Raw genomic sequence first — 21,289 nt, forward strand, 5'->3', positions numbered from 1 at the left:
AATGAGCCAGGCATGAATCCCACAGGTCCTGTCCATCCCTTGTGCAGATTAGACATTTATAACTACCTCCCCTTAACCATATATTCTTGTACTCCAGGGCACTTCCTCATTCAATCCTCTCTTTTTAATTTTACCATTATATTGCGGGGCAACCTAAAGTTGAATGAACCTCTCCTCTGTCTGGGTGCCGGGGCCAAAAAATATCTGACAATGGCCTGTTCCAGTGGTGGGTGACATGAAGCCTGATTCTCTGCTATGGGACCTCTCTCCTCTGTCTGGGTGCCAGGCCTAAAAATATCTGACAGTGGCCTGATCCAGTGTTGGGTGACATGAAGCCTGATTCTCTGCTATGACATGAAGTCTGATTCTCTGCTTGGGACCTCTCTCTTCTGTCTGGGTGCCGGGGCCTAAATATCTGACAGTGGCCTGTTCCAGTGGTGGGTGACATCAAACCTGATTATCTGCTATGACATGAAGCCTGAATCTCTGCTATGGGACCTCTCTCCTCTGTCTGGGTGCCGGGCCTAAAAATATCTGACAATGGCCTGTTCCAGTCGTGGGTGACATGAAGCCTGATTCTCTGCTGTGGGACCCCTCTCCTCTGTCTGGGTGCCGGGCCTAAAAATATCTGACAGTGGCCTGTTCCAGTGGTGGGTGACATGAAGCCTGATTCTCTGCTATGGGACCTCTCTCCTCTGTATGGGTGTCGGGCCTATAAATATCTGACAATGGCCTGTTCCAGTCGTGGGTGACATGAAGCCTGATTCTCTGCTATGGAACCCCTCTCCTCTGTCTGGGTGCCGGGGCCTAAAAATATCTGACAGTGGCCTGTTCCAGTGGTGGGTGACATGAAGCCTGATTCTCTGCTATGACATGAAGCCTGATTCTCTGCTATGGGACCTCTCCCTCTGTCTGGGTGCCGGGGCCTAAAAATATCTGACAGTGGCCTGCTCCAGTGTTGGGTGACATAAAGCCTGATTCTCTGCTATGACATGAAGCCTGATTCTCTGCTATGGGACCTCTCTCCTCTGTCTGGGTGCTGGGGCCTAAATATCTCACAATGGCCTGTTCCAGTGGTGAGTGACTTGAAGTCTGATTCTCTGCTATGGGACCTCTCTCCTCTGTATGGGTGCCGGGGCCTAAATATCTGACAGTGGCCTGTTCCAGTGGTGGGTGACATGAAGCCTGATTCTCTGCTATGACATGAAACCTGATTCTCTGGGGTTCGTGTTCGGGTTCGGGGCGAAGTTCGGGTCGAGTTTGGATCCCGAACCCGAACATTTTCGGGAAGTTCGGCCGAATTTCTCGAACCCAAACATCCAGGTGTTCGCTCAACTCTAGTAGCCACCTTTTGCTTTGATTACTTCTTTGCACACTCTTGGCATTCTCTTGATGAGCTTCAAGAGGTAGTCACCTGAAATGGTTTTCACTTCACAGGTGTGCCCTGTCAGGTTTAATAAGTGGGATTTCTTGCCTTATAAATGGGGTTGGGACCATCAGTTGCGTTGTGGAGAAGTCAGGTGGATACACAGCTGATAGTCCTACTGAATAGACTGTTAGAATTTGTATTATGGCAAGAAAAAAGCAGCTAAGTAAAGAAAAACGAGTGGCCATCATTACTTTAAGAAATGAAGGTCAGTCAGTCCGAAAAATTGGGAAAACTTTGAAAGTGTCCCCAAGTGCAGTCACAAAAACCATCAAGCACCACAAAAAAAACGCTCACATGCGGACCGCCCCAGGAAAGGAAGACCAAGAGTCACCTCTGCTGTGGAGGATAAGTTCATCTGAGTCAGCAGCCTCAGAAATCGCAGGTTAACAGCAGCTCAGATTAGAGACCAGGTCAATGCCACACAGAGTTCTAGCAGCAGACACATCTCTAGAACAACTGTTAAGAGGAGACTGTGTGAATCAGGCCTTCATGGTAGAATATCTGCTAGGAAACCACTGCTAAGGACAGGCAACAAGCAGAAGAGACTTGTTTGGGCTAAAGAACACAAAGAATGGACATTAGACCAGTGGAAATCTGTGCTTTGGTCTGATGAGTCCAAATTTGAGATCTTTGGTTCCAACCACCGTGTCTTTGTGCGACGCAGAAAAGGTGAACAGATGGACTCTACATGACTGGCTCCCACCGTGAAGCATGGAGGAGGAGGTGTGATGGTGTGGGGGTGCTTTGCTGGTGACACTATTGGGGATTTATTCAAAATTGAAGGCATACTGAACCAGCATGGCTACCACAGCATCTTGCAGCGGCATGCTATTCCATCCGGTTTGCGTTTAGTTGGACCATCATTTATTTTTCAACAGGACAATGACCCCAAACACACCTCCAGGCTGTGTAAGGGCTATTTGACCATGAAGGAGAGTGATTGGGTGCTGCGCCAGATGACCTGGCCTCCACAGTCACTGGACCTGAACCCAATCAAGATGGTTTGGGGTGAGCTGGACCGCAGAGTGAAGGCAAAAGGGCCAACAAGTGCTAAGCATCTCTGGGAACTCCTTCAAGACTGTTGGAAGACCATTTCAGGTAATTACCTCTTGACGCTCATCAAGAGAATGCCAAGAGTGTGCAAAGCAGTAATCAAAGCAAAAGGTGGCTACTTTGAAGAATCTAGAATATGACACATTTTCAGTTATTTCACACTTTTTTGTTATGTATATAATTCCACATGTGTTAATTCATAGTTTTGATGCCTTCAGTGTGAATCTACAATTTTTATAGTCATGAAAATAAAGAAAACTCTTTGAATGAGAAGGTGTGTCCAAACTTTTGGTCTGTACTGTATATAAAAAACTTTTGGGGATTTGTTTTGCTTTCTTTTTCTACCTGCTGTTCCTTTTGTATCTTTGCTAATTTTTTCTACTTTTTGCAGATTTTATTAAGCCCTTTGTAATCTTCAAACGCTACAGCTGACCCCTCAGATTTGTATTTTTTTAATGCCCTCTATATGTCTTTTATTGCCCTTTTTACAGTAGCTGTATGCCATGGGGGGTTTAATTTTAGCCGTTTATACTTGTTAAATGGCTAAAATGTTAGTAGAATGTTACCTAAGGTATGGAAGAGAAGTCTCCGAACAAGTATCATAGTAGAATGTGGACAGACCGTCGGGGCCAGGATATTTGTTTTTAGGTGTATTGGCAATCGCTTCTTTAATTTCTTGAATGGATATAGTGGAACAGCGTTTTGGGGATTTGGCCTCAGTTAATTGAGGGAGAGATAATGTAGAGACAAAGCTATCTATCCTTTCTTTTTTAGTTATAGGATCAACAGACCCTTGAGATTTGTGTAAATTGTACAGCTGTGTGTAAAAGTCACTGAATTCTTGTGCAATATCCTCTGTTTTGTGTAATTAAGTGGACGAGGAGCTTTTAAGGCTAGCAATGAATGATTTGTTTTTTCTATTTTTAATCTGAGCCAGCATAAATCTGGTCAGCTTATTTCCATGTGCGTAATGTTTGTATTTTGCATACAGGTAAGCTTTGGCTGAGCAAAGATTAAGGATATTTTTAAGCTCATCTCGGAGTGATATTAGTTCTGATAGATGTGAAGCTAGTAAAGATTTCTTATGCAGACACTCCAGTTGTGATCTACAGAACTTGTTCACGCTGATACAAGTAGTTGCCCCATGACAGAGTGAAAAGGGTTTCAGCAGTTTGTGTTGATGTCACTGTTTATTTTTCCCTTCTTATGAAGAACCCCCAAAAAACGGATCCTGTCTTTTGAGCATCTGCCTTCACATGGTCAGCATTTGGTCAGTAATCCTTCAGTAGTTGGTCCAAAATAGAGATGACATGTGATTGAAATGTTGGCATGTCTTCTGTGTTTTGAACCCACTCCTGCTTTTGGCTTCCAAACTATGAGCATATCTGGATTCAAATTAGGGACCGTGTGATACAGGCCTTATGAATGCTCCAAAGATAGGATCCTTTGTGTTTATCATTTTTCTGTCCTTCTGACAGATCAGAAGAAGGGTTAAATAAATGGTGATATCAGCAAGGCCAAAACAGGGACACTAGTGGCCCTGTCACAGAGTGGTGAGGTGGCAACCGCATGAGGAGTCAACAGAGTGGCCCAGTTACAGTATGAGGAGGGTGGCGAATGCATGAGGAGTAAACACAGTGGCCCAGTTACAGTATGGGGAGGGTGGCAAACACATGAGAAGTCAAAATAGTAAGTCACAGAGTGATGAGAGCGGCAAATGAATGAGGAGTCAACACAATGACCCAGTCATAGAGTGGTGAGGAGGCAAACACATTCGGAGTCAATATAGTAGTCAGTCACAGAGTGGCGAGGGTGGAAAACGTATGAGGAGTCAGCACAATGGCCCAGTCACAGAGTGGTGAGAATGGCAACTGGATTTGGAGTCAACATAGTAGTCCAGTCACAGAGTGGGGAGGTGGGGGCCAACATTAGTTGCAGTAACAGCACAAGATGATGTGTGGCAGTAGGAGAACATGGCAGCAGACGCAGCAGGTGTGTGGCATCAGGCGGGTGGCAGCATCATAATAGTGGCTGAAGCAGCTGGCCCAAAGAAACAGTTCTCTTTTGAGTTTGGATATGGTACCCATAATGATCTAGTCTGATGCATCAGGCACTGGCGTGTGGAAATCCAGGCTGTTCCACGCCTGATTCATCTTCACAAAGGTCAATCTCTCCCCATTTTGGGTGGAAAGGCGAATTCTCCTTTGGGTAACTATGCCCCCTGTCACACTAAACACCCGCTCTAATGCTACACTGCTGGCCGAGCAGGAAACCTTGTCCTGGGCAAACTCTGCCAGTTGCGGCCAGAAATCAAGTTTTCTGCCCAGTAGTCCAGGTGATCTTGGATGTGGAGTGGCAGGGTGAAGTCCAAGTATGCCACCACCTACTCGTTCAGGTTCTGCTCCATGTCTTGCTGCTGCTGCTGGTGGGTGGTTTCTTCAGTAGGCGGGTGAAAAATAGTGCTCATTAGAGACTCCAGACTTAAGTTGCGGCTGATGGAGCTGTTGTAGTTCCTGCTCTCCCCCAACTCCAGAAGCCAGACCTTCATGAGGATGGGCAATGGTGCACACAGGCAATGGCTAACCGACTACATAGGATGTCTCGTTAGTAGTTAAGTTTATCCCCCCTCTCAGCAGGTTGAACAAATGCCCTCATTTTGGAGTGGTAGCGAGGGTCTAACATGGTGGGGAGCCAGAAGTCATCCCTCAGCCGAATGGAAATAATACGGCTGCAACTATGAAAGCAATTCAGCATGCATCTGGCCATTTACACAAGGGACTCGGAGGAACTCCCTGCCTCCATCTCCACTGCATACTGCCACAGTGTGTTGGGGGTCATCTGCCTGGTCTTCCTCATTGCTCTCTAGTTCCTCCTGATATTCTTGATCCTGTCACTTGTGCAGAAAAACCACCCATTTCTGTATCCATTGCTTGTGCGTGAATGTCCTCCTCCTCCAGTTCAGTCCCCAAAGGGCGCCGTGAGATGTAGGCACCATGTCTTCTGTCCCCTGGCCAGCCAGATTTATCAGTATCTGCTCCAGCATGTGAAGGAGTGGAATGATGTCTTTCATTTCGTAGTCCTGGCAAGGAGAGCTCAAGCAGGGCGTGTGTCACGGCTGAGGATGGGGAAAACCCTCAGCCGTGTGATGCCATGAGATGTTCGTCGCTGCTCGGCCAGGACAACAGAATACGGGAGCAGGTCACCTCCTAACACATCCCTAATCCTACCCTGACTCCTAGCTGCATGAGCCAACCTTGAAGGTAGGAGGGCCCATGCTCAGGAACCTCGGATCCCTACTCACGCTCCGCCGATCCCGGAACTAGGAGCTGGGTAGACCACCTGTTCCTCCTGGATGCGGAGAAACAGGAGTCTAAACTGACCGAGCTGCAATGGGATATGCACATAAACAGACTATGGATATGGCAGGAGATTGAAAGACTTCCACCTCTACCTGCCACAGACACACTGACTGGATCCCTGGACACAAGTGCAGGCTGTCCACACACAAACATAAAAGGACACAGCACACATAAACACACAGGGACCCAGAACCATAGATGCAATAATAACAGACACCACATAGACATAAACTTAACATCACATAAACATGTAGTATCACAATTTATGACCACAAGGGTGGCCCTCACTGGCAGAGGGTATATGGGACCAGGAGAGTGCCGCCAGCTTACTACAAGGCTGGAGTACCCCTCAGAACTCAGGTCTCAACTGAGGTTAAATAGCCCATGTAGCCACACCCACGCAGAACCACCCAGTGCTCACAGACTAGGAAGGGAATTAACCCTTCTCACACCAGAGAAGGGAAGACAGCAACTAAAAGGGGAATACACACAATAAACCCCGTGCACACCAGACAAGGAAAGTGCACACATATAAACACACGCTGCCAAGTGTAACCGCATGCAGATTGCAGCAAGCTGCCTAGCAACGCTCAGGCTGCTCTGCTGCCACATAAACAATGTTGCCAGCGGCAACCACAGGTGAGGCAACATACTTTAGCCCTCACCTGTGATTGACAACAAAACCAAGACCGCAGGCAACTGCTGCTTTGCAATGTAAGAGTGGCTAAAATGCATGCACAGTTTCCTATCCATTTTCAGGATTTCTTTCAGTTGGGTGGAAGACTTTGGGAGCCGCTTTACAACCAGATTAAAAACATGTGCCATGCAGGGCTCATGGGTCAGCCCTCCTTGACGTAGCGCCGACACAATGTTCTTCCTGCTGTCGGGGATCATGGTTCTGATTTTAAATTGGCAAGTAGACAGCCAGGATTCAATTTACTTTTGAAGGATGCAGAGCAGTTCGTCCCCAGTGTTACTCCGTTCACCAAGGCAAACCAGGTGCAGAACAGTGTAACACCGCTGTGCTCTGCACAGGTTGTATGCTGGAGTAGCATTCCGAATTGTTTCTGCAGTGAAGGCTGAGGACAAGGTGGAGGATGAGGAGGCAGAGGAGGACATTGGCTTAGAACTCACAGCTTGAGAACATGGAGGTGGCAGTTGCTAGTGTGGCTGGGCAGGAACCACATTTATCCAGTGGGTTGCAAAGGACATATTGTCCTTGAGCATAGTTACAGCTCCACATGTTGGCACTGCGTGAACTTTAGCAGACACCTACAGGCTCAAAGACTGGCCCACCTTCTTTTCAACAAACGTGTGCAGGGCTGGTACAGCCTTTTTGGAGAAGTAATGATGGGTTGGGACTCTCCACCTTGGCTCAGCACAAGCCATCAGTTCTCTGAAATGTGCAGAGTCCACCACATGGAAATGGAGGAACTGTAGTACCAGCAAATTGGCCAGGAGCACACTCAGTTTCTGCACTGTTGGATGAGTCAATACATATTGTTTTCTTTTTGCTATCACCTCGGTAAACGATTGCAGACAAAACGAGTGACGAAGATTAGGAGGAGGAGCAGGAGCATCAGGACCAGTAGATGATGGGAAGGAAACATAGCATGGGTGAGGGCCACTGGGTGATGCAGCAGTTGTTGCTTCAGGCTGTGCCACTACATTAGTACCACGGTTTTCCCAGGCCACTGCAGGCTTCGCGTGTTGACGCAGGTCTGTGGTGCCAACTTTGTCACCCTGGCCATGCTTCACCTTCTGGCCACAGATTCTACAAATGGCCATGCTGATGTCCTCCGGCGGTTTGATTTTCATCTATAGGCAACATTCGGTGCACCTGTGAGCCCTGCATTATATAAGTCAGCTCTGGGTGGGACTCACAGCCTCCTCCCTCCTCCCATTGCATGTGTGGTTTCACACTGGAGGCAACTGGGAGCTGTTTGCTGTGAGTCGGACCTTACACTTCTATAATTTGCCCACTGGCCCCTGGTACTACCCAAATAGCACAAGTAGGTTAGCGTTAGGTCCCGTGCCACCTGAGATACTTTGATGTGGTGCATGGGCTCCGGTATGTCCTTTATATAAGGATATATTGGCTAAAGTCTCATTTTAACATCAGTGTGAGGGTTTAGTCAGATTGTGTTGATTGCATCCACCACAACCCAACCCTAACTGCTGAAGCCCAAAAAACTGGCAGCAGGATCACAGGATAGAAAGAATGGGTGTCCCATACCAACCACCTTCATTGCTACAGTCAGAGATGCGGGCTGTGAGGTTCTGTTATGAAATCCTGTAACTGTAAGATACTTCTGCCCACCATTACAAGATTATTTAATGCTCAGATTAGCTTTTAAGAATGTCTTATCATTTTATAATATTCTCAATACTTATACATCACCAAATACAATAAAGAAGTCTACCTGCTTTCATTTCCCACAGTTCTGTAAACACAATATACTGCCTACTGTTTCTAGACATAGTGTCACGATTAAGAAGAGGGGAGGAAGACCAGAATGACAACAAAAGGAAAAAGACAAGGAACTAGGTCTCAAGGCTAGGGAAAGGGAAACGGTCACCACCATGGAAACCCTAAACCTAGCCCTGACTACGGTCAGTATGAATAGACCCTGAAGGTGGCAATATTCATACACCATAAACCTAGGCCCTGGTAACCCTGAATATCTCTAGGAGTAGTTACAGGGTCTGAGATTACTGGTTCCTTCCCAGATGAACAAACCAATGTCTCCCTGAGGCCTAGTAAACAACGAGCAAATGGGAACAACAAAATACAAAGGGAAGAACACTTATCTTCAATAGAAAATGGATGAGCAGGAACTCAGAAGAGGACAATACACCAGCTCTTCCAACTTCAGGCAGAGAATATCAACTGCATGGTATAAAGTGTGAGTCCAGACTAAATAGATGAGCAGTAATGACCACAAGCTACACCTGACACAAGAGGTGTGGTCATTACCAACAACAACACTGCAACACGTGAAAACAGAGAGGCTGTCAGATAACCTCACGTGCAGCCAGTCTCTCAGATCTTCTAACCTCTGCCACGGGAGGGACCGTGGCACATACATTACTACTTAGTAAAATGGGTTGTCCCATGAAAAATATTCTACAGTTTTCAAACCAGCACCTGGATCTGAATACTTTTGTAATTGGATATAATAAAAAATGTATTATAGCTGCTGAATAACATAACGTAACATTTATAGGCCCCCACACATGATGGATTTATGCCAAGTGGCTTACAGGTCATGGTTTGATACATAACAAATATGCCTGCTCGGAATACTACAAGCCAGATTCCCAAAAAGTTGGGACACTATTCAAATCGTGAATAAACACTGAATGCAATGATGTGGATGTGCCAACTTCTAATATTTTATTCAGAATAGAACATAAATCACGGAACAAAAGTTTAAACTGAGAAAATGTACCATTTTAAGGGAAAAATATGTTGAATCAGAATTTCATGGTGTCAACAAATCCCCAAAAAGTTGGGACAAGGCCATTTTCACCACTGTGTGGCATCTCCCCTTATTCTTACAACACTCAACAGACGTCTGGGGACCGAGGAGACCAGTTTCTCAAGTTTAGAAATAGGAATGCTTTCCCATCCTTGTCTAATACAGGCATCTAACTGTTCAATCGTCTTGGGCCTTCTTTGTTGCACCTTCCTCTTTATGATGCGCCAAATGTTCTCTATAGGTGAAAGATCTGGACTGCAGACTGGCCATTTCAGTACCCGGATCCTTCTCCTACGCAGCCATGATGTTGTGATTGATGCAGAATGTGGTCTGGCATTATCTTGTTGAAAAATGCAGGGTCTTCCCTGAAAGAGATGACGTCTGGATGGGAGCATATGTTGTTCTAGAACCTGAACATATTTTTCTGCATTGATGGTGCCTTTCCAGACATGCAAGCTGCCCATGCCACACGCACTCATGCAACCCAATACCATCAGAGATGCAGGCTTCTGAACTGAGCGTTGATAACAACTTGGGTTGTCCTTGTCCTCTTTGGTCCGGATGACATGGCGTCCCAGATTTCCAAAAAGAACTTCGAATCATGACTCGTCTGACCACAGAACAGTCTTCCATTTTGCCACACTCCATTTTAAATGATCCCTGGCCCAGTCAAAACGCATGAGCTTGTGGATCTTGCTTAGAAATGGCTTCTTCTTTGCACTGTAGAGTTTCAGCTGGCAACGGTGGATGGCACAGTGGATTGTGTTCACTGACAATGGTTTCAGGAAGTATTCCTGAGCCCATTCTGTGATTTCCTTCACAGTAGCATTCCTGTTTGTGGTGCAGTGTCGTTTAAGGGCCCGGAGATCACGGGCATCCAGTATGGTTTTACGGCCTTGACCCTTACGCACAGAGATTGTTCCAGATTCTCTGAATCTTCGGATGATGTTATCCACAGTTGATGATGATAGATGCAAAGTCTTTGTAATTTTTCGCTGGGTAACCCCTTTTTTGATATTGCTCCACTATCTTTCTGCACAACATTGTGGGAATTGGTGATCCTCTACCCATCTTGGCTTCTGAGAGACACTGCCACTCTGAGAAGCTCTTTTTATACCCAATCAGGTTGCCAATTGACGTAATTAGTGTTAATTGGTCTTCCGGCTCTTTGTTATGCTCAAATTTACTGTTTCCAGCCTCTTATTGCTACTTTTTGGGGATTTGTTGACACCGTGAAAATTTGAATCAACGTATTTTTCCTTTAAAATGATACATTTACTCGGATTAAACGTTTGATCTGTCATCTACGTTCTATTACAAATAAAATATTGACATTTGCCATCTCCACATCATTGCATTCAGTTTTTATTCACAATTTGTTTAGTGTCCTAACTTTTTGGGGAGCAGGGGAGGCGGCTGTTTTGGGGCCCAGACCCCCAAGGGGCTCCCTCAGGAGTAAGACTAAAAGATTTTATTGTCAGAGCCCCCTCAACAGTATTATACAATGACATTATATACAGTGACTGTAGGAAATGGACGGAGTGGCTACTGGGTCTTGTCTAAGAGGTCAATCTTGACTAGCCACAGGAGTGGGGGTTGCACGTAAGTTGGAGGTTGCAAAGAAGTTTCTTAGAGAGGGGCATTTAAAAATTTGCTGTGGGGTCTAGTTAATTGTAGTAACGTCTCTAGTTGCGCAACTTATTGTCGTGTGACACATTTTGCCATGTAAATCTTCCCCTATACTATCTGAACAAATATTTAAATACTGTATTCACTGTTTTATAGCCGGTGTCCAAAATTTGCTAAGTTTTGGGAACTCGTCGCATTTCGGAATTCTCGGAAATGATTTTTATCAGCCACGAGGAAGAAGTGTTAACTCATTATCTGTAGTCTGTATCTTATTACATTCAATATGGCCACTGTCATGTTGAGACTGCTTTTGATGTCTTCATTAGAATCCTGTCAGATGACTCACTTACTTGTGATGTCATAATGGGTTATAAACTGAGGTGACGCACTGAAGCAAGCCTCAGTCTCCCAGGCTGACACTTACCATTAGGAGTCCTCTGACTAGCAGCACAGGGCCAGATTGTGTAAGTTTGGCCACTTTTCTCTTCGTGTTTGGGAATTGTTTTGCTGCTCTTTATTTTCTTTCTCTTCCATACAATGTGAGAGCTGCGTGTGACCCTCTCCGACCTCCGGAAATCTACCTGAGGTACAACACTTCACCTCCACCAATGGAAGAATCCCAGGAGAAAGTGAAGAAGGAGCCTCCACCTCCTTTCAAGCGCAATAGCCAAAGAAATCCAAGACCATTTTATAATAAATAAAGTTTTTTGTGTCTGTTTCTTTAAAAAATATGATTGTTGTGTTTTTATTCTTAAATACTAAATTGTGCCATTTCTCCTGCACCACTGTTTTCTATTGGTATCCTAGGCGTGTATTGAATGGGTACAGGGCTGAACCCTTGAAGGATGAGTAACCAACCAATAAACTCCAGAGAGGAAATTTATTAAAGGGATATTGTTATCAGGGGCATTTATGGAGTACTGCTAGGATATGGATCCATGGATTTTTGTGCGACTGTCGTGTTGCAGTCGCAGCATGTCGTAGTGCAACACCATTGTCTATCATTCCAAGAAATAACATGCAACATTGGTGCAACATGAATGTTGCACGATACAGGCTGCAATGCAGTTGGACCCTTTTTTGTTGCACAACTTATTGTCGTACGACACATGTCGCTGTGTAAATATTCCACTATAAAAGTTTTTGGAAATCAACACATTTGGGAATTCCCTGAAGTGATTTTTACAAAGTAATCAGCCGCAAGGAAGTAGTATTAATTCATTATCTGTAGTCTGTACCTTATTACAATCAATATGGCTGCTGTCATGTTGAGACACTACTTGTGATGTCTTCATTAGAATCCTGGCAGATGACTCACCTACTTGTGATGTCATAATGGGGTATAACCTGAGATGGCGCACTAAAGCAAGCCTCACTCACCCGGGCTGGCTCTCACTATTAGAGGTCCTCTGACGAGCAGCACAGGACCAGATCTGGTAAGTTTGGCTGCTTATGTCCTTGTATTTGGGAATTGTTTTGCTGATCTTTATGTTCTTTCTCTTTCATACAATGTGAGATCTGTGTGCGACCCTCTCTCTGACCTCCAAAAATCTGCCTATGGTGCAACACCCACCCTACTCCAATGGAAGAATCCCCGGAGAACGTGTAGAAGGAGCCTCCACCTCCTTTCAAATACCAGATCCACAGAAATCCAAGCCCATTTTATAATAAATAAAGGTTTTTGTGTGTGTTTCTTTAAAAAATATGATTGCTGTGTATTTTTTTTTATAATAAATTGTGCCATTACTCCTCCACCCCTGTTTTCTATAGGGGTGTATCGAATGGGTACAGGGCTGAACCCTTGAATGATGGATAACCAATAATTTCCAGAGAGGAAATGTATTAAAGGGATATTGTCATCCGGGACATTTATGGCATATGGCTAGGATATGGATCGATGGATTTCTAGGCGACTGTCGCATTGCAGTCGTAGCATGTCGCAATGCGACACCATTGACTATCATTACAAAGAATGTCATGCGTCATTGGTGCGACATATGTTTCTATGTAGTTATACTCCTTTTGTTGCGTGCAGGGGTTTAGCTATAGGGAAAGTGGCTGCTTTGGAGCCCAGACCCACAAAGGGCCACCTCAGGAAGAAAAGTATTGTACAATGACATTATATACAATGACACTGTGGGAATCGGACGGAGTGGCTATCGGGCCTTGTCTGAGAGCTCAATCTTGACTAGCCTCAGGAGTGGGGTTTGCATGTGAGTTCGGGGGTTGCAAAGAAGTTGCTGGGGGGGGGGGGGGGCCTGTTCAAAAATTTGCTGTGGGACAAAGTCAATTGTAGTTACTCCACCGAATAAGATGTTTAGACTGTCCTCTTACGTCAAACCAGAGATATCTTCAGAAAATGTTCTTGTAACGGATCACCTGGCACCCCGACTGAGTACCTCCGTTGACGGATGCTCCTAGAGTTTTCCTGAGGTTTCCAAGCACTCTGGCAGACACCACAATCACCGAACCGAAGCAGCATAGAAATCCTCTTCAAGCATATGAATACTGTAGACAGTTGAATAGGAAACCATACGAATAGGTTTACACTCCTAGCAATCAAACTGGGACAGCATGCAATAAATCCTCCCCCAAGAATGAGACGACACTTCACCTTGAGGGTAAAAACAGGAACTCCCTTTATTTTAACACAAGCATTGATTTATACACATCTTCCAACAAGGTACTACCCACAGGCTCTGCAAAAACAGCCAATCATATGTATCTACAGTATTTAAACCTTCCCAGCAATTGTACACAAAATCCCCTTCCCTCTATCTGTAACGCAATAAACAAAACACAATGAGCATTGTCTGAGATGTAATTAACCAACACAATAAGCATTGTCTCAGACGCAATCCACAAAATACAATTACCAAACGTAATGGACTAACTTGAAAAATGTCTACTGTGCACATTCTTGGAAATCATCCATTCTTCTCTTCTTTCTGCATTTAAAATATGTTCCAAAAATTCTTTGATCTTGAAAAATTTGCTACATGTGGTAATAATAATTTGCTTTGCTAAAGTTTCCATACAAGAACAATGCAATAGTTCATCATTTTCAAATGCTGGCATGACCTTAACAGAGTTCTAGAACATTCTAGATTTTCTTCAGAGCTCCACTGCTCCATCTGCCTGCATGGTTAACTAGAAGAAATCAGTGACTGAGCAATCATGTTTATTTCTATACAGAAAGGTGGATAATCCCCTGCCAGATACCTCTGAAAAATACCATGTTAATATACTACATACCCAGTCCTTATTTACCCCAGCAGAAGACACTGAACTACAATTGGGCAGTTCCTATATATTGTAGATTGACAACTGACCCTGTGAATATCAGGGTTAGCTGTATATTATTAGATCAATAGTTGGGCAGCACAATGGTTCAGTGGTTAGCACTGTGCCTTGCACCTGGGTTTGAAGCGACCACAGACAACATCTGCATGGAGTATGTATCTTTTCACCATGGTTGCGTTCGTTTCCTCCGGGTACTCTGATTTCCTCCAATATTCAAAAGACGTACTTATATTGAGCTTAGATTGTGAGCCCCATTGGGGACAGCTTGATGCTAATGTCTGTAAAGCGCTGTGAAATATGTCAGCGCTATATAAGTGCATAAAATAAATAATAGTACTTCACACATGCAACACCTGATACAATGATCCCACTAACGTTGCTTTCGCATTTGTTTTATTAAAATGAGCAGGATGTTTATAAAACACTAGAATAAAAAATTACTATAATCTATAGTACTAATTTTATTATATAAAGAAATCTCCCCAGAACGCCAAACCTGCCCATTATACATGATAGCATTTACCCCTTCATAAGGAGACCAACCCTCATTGTGAGCAAACTCCACCTTTTCATGCAAACCTTTCAGCAGGAACCCATTAAAAAAGATCAAAAATTTGATTTACATCCACTGTAAATCATCTGGACATGGTCAGTGCCACACAGCATCACTGGACTGGAGTTACAGCAGGAAACTTGCAAAGGTCATCAGAGGAGAGAAGCTGCCAGTATGAAACCATGTCATTGTAGCAGGGAAAAGAGGAGAAGGAGAATTTCCAGCACCAACCAATGTCAATAGTTCGTCACTCTGAGGGAAGAAGAGGGTACAGCTCATGTCATGCTGCACTGAAGAGCCTACACATTTGCTGAACAAGGAAGCCTGCAGACCATTACTGAGATGGTAAGAGACAGGGGGAGCTACAGTATGTTGAGAACTAGTAATGAAAGAGAGCCATGATGGGGACCAGAAATTACATGAAGGGGGTTAGTGGGGACTAAAAACGATAGGGGAGCCATGCTGTATATTAGAGATAAGAAGGGACTAAGAGGGGAACCATGCTAAGGACCAAGGTTTAGAGGGCTGCCATGCTGTTTACCAAAAATTATTGGGTTGCCATGCTGTGGGTCAGGAATAATGGAGCCACCTCAAACTAGAACATAGAAAGGTCTCTGTGGTGGCAGAGAAAAAGAGATAGTATGTGTGCTAAAGTAGTTAGTATCTATGCTATGTGTGTGTGTGGGAAGGGGCATAAGGGAATAGAATACATCATTTTGAGCTCCTTTATACTTTTTTGTGTGAGGGTTTATTAAACACCCTTCATTCTGAATAGTTTACCCCCAATTAGAACTAATATTTTTGTCCAAATTTGGGTGGTCAACTCAAAGATGTTTCACTCCATATTCTATAACTGTATTGACAGCACTTCCGATATGCACTTGTGACACAGGTGATGGTCTGAAGTTTGCCAGTAGACTCCAGAATCAGTTCTTCAATGGAAAGGTTTAGTTCTGCATCATCTAATACTGCTCCTGCCGTCCAGTCTCCAGATGGTTGAAACAGCCTTAAGAGCCTCATTAAATTCCAATTTATTGTTAGGAAGGTCATTCATTTTTAATAATAAATATGTTTTCTCGTCTTTGGGCACATCTAGCAATTAAGGGAGCAGACTCAACACATTTCAGGTTGTATATTCTAAAACACAATACAAATGTGTCACTTTATTAACTCTACACACTATATCAAACCTCAGTATATGCTATAGGGCTTTAATGCTACTTTATAGGCAAGACATTAACCATAAGGACCAGTCTAGTTTTGGGCTAAAGGACCAATTAAGTTTTACTTTTTCACCTACGGGCATGCCAGATCATATATGTAGCCTTTTATTTTTGTGGCAACATAGCTGTATGAGACAAGGTTTTATTTTCTGTTTTAGTAATTTGATCACCATTGCAATCGGTTCTCTCTCTTGTACAGTGCTGCGATCATGTTTTATCACAGCACTGAAGTTATTAATTCCTGAGATCAGATTTTTCTTTGATCCTGGCATCCTGCTGGATATAAATCTGTAGACAGGTGTCTGCACCTCTGAGCTGTTTTTAACGCATATTGTCTAGGTAATCAGTAGCCTGCTTTTTACTGATGAGGGCAAGAAGTTTAGCAAATTGTCTTGATTAGAAATCTCCTACTGTTTTGTCTCTATATATCTTTTGTATGAGTCACCATGGTTACAAACTACAAACAAACCTTTTGTTATTTGATACTGTAGTCATACCACCATCCATCTGTCCCATACAGTACTTCTTCCGAATGCACTGAATTCATGTTAGCAGGAACCTAGAGTCAGCTGAAAATGACATAGTTAGAGTATTATTGATTAACAGTGTATGAACTGTAAATTGTGGACAAAGTTATTCCTAGACAATAATTGAATTATCTAAATGTGGAGAGACTTGGACAGAATAATTTTTGTATCAGTAATGAAGTACTATATTTGATCATTAGCAAGCGACACTAGAATAACAGAGAGGTAGAACAAGATGTTTTGGTACATAAGGATATATCCATAAGTGGCATAAAAACTGCAGGCGGAAAATGTGCAGCATCTCATCCAATCAACAAATCTCATCCAATCTCTGCAAAACAATCCACAGGGTAAGGGTCCATTCACACGTCCGCAATTTCGTTCCGCATTTTGCGGAACGGAATTGCGGACCCATTCAGTTCTATGGGCAGCACAATGTGCTGCCCGGATACGGAATTGCAGACCCGCACTTCCGGGTCTGCAATTCCGTTCCGGAAGAAAATAGAACATGTCCTATTCTTGTCCGCAATTGCGGACAATAATAGGCATATTCTATTAGTGCCGGCAATGTGCAGTCCGCAAAAATGCAAAACGCACATTGCCGCTGTCTGTCTTTTGTGGATCCGTGGATCCGCAAAACACATTACGGACGTCTGAATGGAGCCTTATTTTACTTCTGCAGCTTATGAATTTACTGTATGAAGCTGATCTCCACTGCAGATTGCACTCCTTGCATGCAGTGGGTGAAATCATCTCAAGTGGACATACCTTAAGGCAGGTTTTCATCTCTTGGTCCCTGAAGTCTGATATGATAGCTGTTGGATCATGATTCATTCATATAATTGACATCATCCTCATCATCAACCAACACCTAAAATATTATGAACAGCTGTAATGCAGTGAGTGTACAAAGAAGTCTAATAGTAGACTGGTTGTGGTGCCCTAGGCAGCTACGGTACCTACACTGCCGGCCACTTCTCATAGTCATGGTACCATATTGAAAGTTAAAATTCCCAAAAGAAGAACTCTTTACTTCATATTGCACCTTGTTACAGCAGTGTTTGTTTTCTGTATCTTCTACTACACCCACAGATCAGATTCATCTTTCATACTGCTTTCCATTATATAATGTTCTGATTCAGATTGACTAAGATCATACTTTCATTAGCAGTGATATCTTGACAAGGTAATAAAAGGTGTGACTAATTTAGTTAGAAGCTAAAAAATTCATTTTGGTGTTCTGTATGTGCTCTTGCTCATAGCTTTAGTCATCCTTATGTGGGATAGAAAACATGCTTAACCTATACTGTGAGCACAATTATTACTAACACTCTATTCATGTCATTTCATTGAGCATATTTAATGGTTTCTCAAAGTCATTACTTTTGTGACAGTAGATTATTCATTATTATGGATGAAGATTTTGATGAAGCTAATTTAAACAGGCCTGGCTATATGATGTCAACATACATATGTCCTAATAAAGCTAAACAAGGAGGTACAATACTAAATAGGTTCCTAAAATGCCAATCCCTGGCTGAAAAATTGCGTGTTTATCAGAATCAGTAACACACCAGAGGGAATACAGGCCGGATTCCTGCCGGGTCCCATTATAGTCTATGAGGTCTGGCGATGTTGCGGCAGTTTCTGGTTGTGCCGAATGCGATGAACTCTGGCAGACTGTTCCTCTACTCGAACAGACTACCAAAACAGTTTAGCACTAGTGTGAAACTAGCCGAAAAGACATTTTTAAGAAAATAAAATATGAAAAAGCTAAGATTGAAATACTGCTCTGGGATTGGATATCAGATGATGGGTTCTCACTCTGTAACGCATGCCAAGACCCCATTTACAACTCTGATTCTTGATTACTGGGTGATGTTTTATCCAGTTTGTAATAAGGAGGGTCAGAGGTGTAGACAATTGGCAGCATGAATGTCCACTCTAGTAGTGAATGCACAGACGATTTAGATACCCCAATGAACCAATAAAATGCCAAATGTGATGCCCAAAAACTGATTGTACAATGGCTGCCAATTTTCCCCATAAACAATACTTTCCAGGATCTCCATTAACAGACCCTGGAATCTACATACAATGACCCATGCCAGTGCTTCTCCTGCAAAAGGTGATACATCTATGGTGCAGCCACCAGAGAGGGCATCATAAACAGTTCAACTTCTAAGGCTGAGTTCACACGTCAGTTGTTTAATCAGTTATTTCCATCAGTTAGTGTGAGCCAAAACTAGGCCAAAAATACAGGTGTAGATCTTTTCATATTGCTGAGTAGGCTTCACTACTGGTTTTGGCTCATAATAATTGATGGAAATAACTGACCAAATAACTGAAGTGTGAGCTGGGCCTAAAGTGTACAAACCGGATTCCAAAAAAGTTGGGACACTATACAAATCGTCAATAAACACTGAATGCAATGATGTGGAGGTGCCAACTTCTAATATTTTATTCAGAATAGAACATAAATCACGGAACAAAAGTTTAAACTGAGAAAATGTACCATTTTAAGGAAAAAATATGTTGAATCAGAATTTCATGGTATCAACAAATCCCCAAAAAGTTGGGACAAGGCCATTTTCACCACTGTGTGGCATCTCCCCTTCTTCTTACAACACTCAACAGACGTCTGGGGACCGAGGAGACCAGTTTCTCAAGTTTAGAAATAGGAATGCTCTCCCATTCTTGTCTAATACAGGCCTCTAACTGTTCAATCGTCTTGGGCCTTCTTTGTTGCACCTTCCTCTTTATGATGCACCAAATGTTCTTTATAGGTGAAAGATCTGGACTGCAGACTGGCCATTTCAGTACCCGGATCCTTCTCCTACGCAGCCATGATGTTGTGATTGATGCAGAATGTGGTCTGGCATTATCTTGTTGAAAAATGCAGGGTCTTCCCTGAAAGAGATGACGTCTGGATGGGAGCATATGTTGTTCTAGAACCTGAATATATTTTTCTGCATTGATGGTGCCTTTCCAGACATGCAAGCTGCCCATGCCACACGCACTCATGCAACCCCATACCATCAGAGATGCAGGCTTCTGAACTGAGCGTTGATAACAACTTGGGTTGTCCTTGTCCTCTTTGGTCCGGATGACATGGCGTCCCAGATTTCCAAAAAGAACTTCGAATCGTGACTCGTCTGACCACAGAACAGTCTTCCATTTTGCCACACTCCATTTTAAATGATCCCTGGCCCAGTGAAAATGCCTGAGCTTGTGGATCTTGCTTAGAAATGGCTTCTTCTTTGCACTGTAGAGTTTCAGCTGGCAACGGCGGATGGCACGATGGATTGTGTTCACTGACAATGGTTTCTGGAAGTATTCCTGAGCCCATTCTGTGATTTCCTTTACAGTAGCATTCCTGTTTGTGGTGCAGTGTCGTTTAAGGGCCCGAAGATCACGGGCATCCAGTATGGTTTTACGGCCTTGACCCTTACGCACAGAGATTGTTCCAGATTCTCTGAATCTTCGGATGATGTTATACACAGTTGATGATGATGGATGCAAAGTCTTTGCAATTTTTCGCTGGGTAACACCTTTCTGATATTGATCCACTATCTTTCTGCGCAACATTGTGGGAATTGGTGATCCTCTACCCATCTTGGCTTCTGAGAGACACTGCCACTCTGAGAAGCTCTTTTTATACCCAATCATGTTGCCAATTGACCTAATTAGTGTTAATTGGTCTTCCAGCTCTTCGTTATGCTCAAATTTACTGTTTCCAGCCTCTTATTGCTACTTGTCCCAACTTTTTGGGGATTTGTTAACACCGTGAAAATTTGAATCAACGTATTTTTCCTTTAAAATTATACATTTACTCGGATTAAACGTTTGATCTGTCATCTACGTTCTATTACAAATAAAATATTGACATTTGCCATCTCCACATCATTGCATTCAGTTTTTATTCACAATTTGTTTAATGTCCCAACTTTTTTGGAATCCGGTTTGTACTTTTAAATGAGAGATTTCATTGAAATAATGTATTTTATGTACATATAGCCATCATGTTTAAGTGTGTACTGTACATATTGCAGTAATATTTACAACACAATAGTTTATTTTCATGTGTTTTGTTCTTAAGGTTATTGCTACAGAAGAATACATTTTTCCTGGCTACCTTAAGTGAATTGTTTCTCTCAAGTCGTTGCGTGTCTAATGCATCCATTGGGAACTCTGCATATGAATTAAACATCATATAACTTTCAGCAGTCACATTCTTAATGTATTCAACTGAATATCTGAGTAGCAACACAGGGTTGCAATTAACTTGAGGGGAAAAAATATCTACTGTTATAAGGCTGCTTATTATTGATAATTTGGGAGAATTACTTCTGGCTAAATTCTTAGTGAAAATTTAATGTAAATTGCTTATTGTAAAAATTGAATGTCATAAATATGAAAATATAATGATGGAGATTTGCTATGAAACAATAGCTAGAATTTTGACACAAATTGGGTAAAAAAAGTGGCATACATGCCACACACCAAATATGTAGCATTATCTGTTTCCGATACTTTTTTCACCTCAATTGACAGTTTTTAAAATTGTCTATAAAAGAGAACTTGACTAAGAAGAATTATAAAATGTACTACATTTATGCCAGAGATAGTCCTACTTTCTCTTTTCCCACGCAATGTCACCAAGAATCTAACATGCCTAACAAACAATATGTTGGCAGCAGCCCGCTTACCAATTACAGCAAACAGGAAATG

This window comes from Bufo gargarizans, chromosome 2 (assembly GCF_014858855.1).
Source record: "Bufo gargarizans isolate SCDJY-AF-19 chromosome 2, ASM1485885v1, whole genome shotgun sequence".
Taxonomy (NCBI): domain Eukaryota; kingdom Metazoa; phylum Chordata; class Amphibia; order Anura; family Bufonidae; genus Bufo; species Bufo gargarizans.